Below are 3,531 nucleotides of genomic sequence, written 5' to 3' on the forward strand. Positions count from 1 at the left end.
GTGCTACTGTAACAAATACCTAAGAAGTATGGAAGGGGCTTTGGAACTAATAGTGGGCAGAAATGGAAGAGTTTCGAGGAGCGTGTTAGATAAAGCCTGGGTCGCCTTGAAGAAGCTGTGCGTGTGAAAGGTGATCGAGAAGAGGGGGCCTACAGAGACCGCCTCTCTTGTCTTGGAGGAGCACACACACCATCACAGACAGGATGTGGTACAAACATGAATGTTGAAGGTGCCCCCAGTGAGGTCTCGGAAATGAGGAACAAGAGATGGGAAGGGGAAAGGAAGCTGGAGGAAGGTGCTCCCTGTCAAAGTGGCAGAGATCTCGGCTGCATCTAGCGTTTTGTGGAAGCAGAACCTGCAAGTGACCAGCGTGGATGGACAGCTGAGGAGGTTTCTTTTTCTTTGTTTTGTTTTGTTTTTGTTGTTTTTTTGGGGGGCTGTGTTGGGTCTTCGCTGCTGCGCAGCGGGCTTTCTCTAGTTGCGGCGAGCAGGGGCTACTCTTCGTTGCAGTGCGTGGACTTCTCATTGCAGTGGCTTCTCTTGTTGTGGAACATGGGCTCTAGGCATGTGGGCTTCAGTAGTTGTGGCTCGCGGGCTCTAGAGCGCAGCCTCAGTAGTTGTGGCACACGGGCTTAGTTGCTCCACAGCATGTGGGATCTTCCCAGACCAGGGCTTGAACCAGTGTCCCCTGAATTGGCAGGTGGATTCTTAACCACTGAGCCACCAGGGAAGTCCCGCTGAGGAGGTTTCCAAGCAAAGTGTTGAAGGTGCAGCCTATTTTCTCCTTGCTGCCTATAGTAAAATTCAAGAGGAAAGAGATAAATGGAAGAGGGAACCAGAACGTGTAGATTTGGAAAATTCCCAACCGATCCACACTATAAAAAATGAGAAAGCTTGTGCTCTGGAGAGAGCGCTGAGAGTGATGCTGGGCAGTGTTTGCTAAGAAGCTTATGGGCATGTGCCTGATGGATCCAATCAGCCATCTCAGCAGAAGCCAGGGTAGAGGGGAACTTCTCCAGGGGAGATCTGTGGAAGACCCTCTTGTTTGGTGGCTTAGACCCACCAGACCCAAGGTTTCTGAGAGTTTTATATTAGCAGAAATGCCACCAGCTTGGACGAAGGAGACCGAGACAGGATGAGATGAAGGAAAGGCTGTCCAGGATTCTATAGGACAGGACCATAGTGCCAGCCCGGCAAACATGCCTCATCCTCCAGGCAGAGGGAAGAATGACCCTGAAGAGTGGTTTAAGGTTGCCGGTCACACGGCCCGGGGCACTGTTGGGGGGCAGAGCTGAGTCCTCTATTTCACTCCAGGGCTGAAGGGTCATGGCTGCTACCCTGGGGGACCCAGAAAGAAGAGCATGGAGCCAAAGAGGATTATTTTCGTTTAATTATTAAGTAGAGTTGGCTAACAGTATTATATTAGTTTCAGTTGTACAACATAGGGATTTGGTATTTTTATAGATTACACTTCATTTAAAGTTATTATAAAATAATGGCTATGTTTCCCTGTGCTGTACAATATTTCCTGGTAGCTTATTTATTTTATACATAGTAGTTTGTATCTTTTAATCCCCTCCCCCTATCTTGCCCCATCTTCCTTCCCTCTCTCCACTGGTAACCACTAGTTTGTTCTCTATATCTGTGGGTCTGTTTCTGTTTTGTTATATTCATTTGTTTTATTTTTTTAGATTCTACATATAAGGGATAGCATACAGTATTTGCCTTTGTCTGACTTATTTCACTAAACATAATACCCTCTAGGTCCATCCATGTTGTTGTAAATGGCAAAATTTTATTCTTTCTTTTAAGGCTGAGTAGTATTCTATTCTATACACACACACACATATATACCACATATACATATATATACCATATTTTATGTATCCATTCATCTGTTCATGGACACTTAGCTTGGTTCCATATCTTGGTAATTGTAAATAATCCTGCTATGAACATTGGGTGCTTGTATCTTTTCAAATTACTGTTTTCATTTTTTTCAGATATATACCCAGGAATGGGATTGCTAGATTATATGGTAGTTCTATTTTTAGTTTTTTGTGGAACCTCCATACTGTTTTCCATAGTGGCTGCATCAATTTACATTCCCCCCAACAGTGTACTAGTGTTCCCTTTTCTCCAGATCCTCGCCAACGTGTGTTATTTTTTAACTTTTTGACAATAGCCATTCTGACAAGTATGAGGTGATATCTTATGGTGGTTTTGATTTGCATTTCTCTGATGATTAGTGATGTTGAGCATCTTTTCATGTGCCTGTTGGCCATCTGTATATCTTTTCTGGAAAAATGTCTATTCAGGTCTTCTGCCCATTTGTTTAATCAGGTTGTTTGTTTTTCTGATACTGAGTTGTATGAGCTGTTTATATATTTTGGATATTAACACCTTATCATATCATTTGCAAATATTTTCTCCCATTCAGTAGGTTGTCTTTTCATTTTGTCCATAGTTACCTTTGCTGGGCAAAAGCTTTTAAGTTTAATTAGGTCACATTTGTTTATTTTTGCTTTTGTTTCCTTTGCCTGAGGAGACAGATCCTTAAAAATATTTCTACAGTATCTCTCAAAGAGTGTTCTGCTTATGTTTTCTTCTAGGAGTTTTATGGTTTCCAGTCTTACATTTAGGTCTTTAACCCATTTTGAGGGTTTTTTGTTTTTGTTTTTGTTTTGTATATGGTGTGAGAAAAATGTTCTAATTTCATTCTTTTAGATGTAGCTGTCCAGTTTTCCCAGCACCACTTACTGAAGAGACTGTCTTTTCCTCCATTATATAGTCTTGCCTTCTTTGTCATAGATTAATTGACCATAGGTGCATGGGTTTATTTCTGGGCTTTCTATCCTGTTCCATTGCTCTCTATTTCTGTTTTTGTGCCAGTACCATACTGTCTTGATTACTGTAGCTTTGTAGTATAGTCTGAAGTCAGGGAGCCTGATTTCTCCAGCTCTGTTTTTCTTTCTCAAGATTGCTTTGGCTATTCAGGGTCTTTAAGTTTCCATATAAATTTTAGGATTATTCATTCTAGTTCTGTGAAAAATGTCAGAGGTACTTTGATAAGGACTGCATTAAATCTGTAGATTGCTTTGGGTAGTATGGACATTTTAACCATATTAATTATTTCAATTCATGGACATGGGATATTTTTCCATTTCTTTGTATCATTCAATTTCCTTCATCAAAATCTTATAGTTTTTAGAGTATAGATCTTTTACCTCCTTGGTTAATTTTATTCCTAGGTATTTTATTCTTTTTGCTGCAATTGTAAATGGGATTGTTTTCTTGAATTCTCTTTCTTATAGTTCATTATAATGTATAGGAAAGCAACAGATTTCTGTATATTAATCTTGTATCCTGCAACTTTACTAAATTCACTTAGTAGCTCAAAAATTTTTTTGGTGAAGGCTTTAGGGTTTTCTCTATATAGTATCATATCATCTGCAAATAGGGACAGTTTTACTTCTTCCCTTCCAATTTGGATACATTTTATTTCTTTTTCTGGTCTCATTGCTATGGCTA

Source organism: Mesoplodon densirostris, chromosome 1 (assembly GCF_025265405.1).
Source record: "Mesoplodon densirostris isolate mMesDen1 chromosome 1, mMesDen1 primary haplotype, whole genome shotgun sequence".
Taxonomy (NCBI): Eukaryota; Metazoa; Chordata; class Mammalia; order Artiodactyla; family Ziphiidae; genus Mesoplodon; species Mesoplodon densirostris.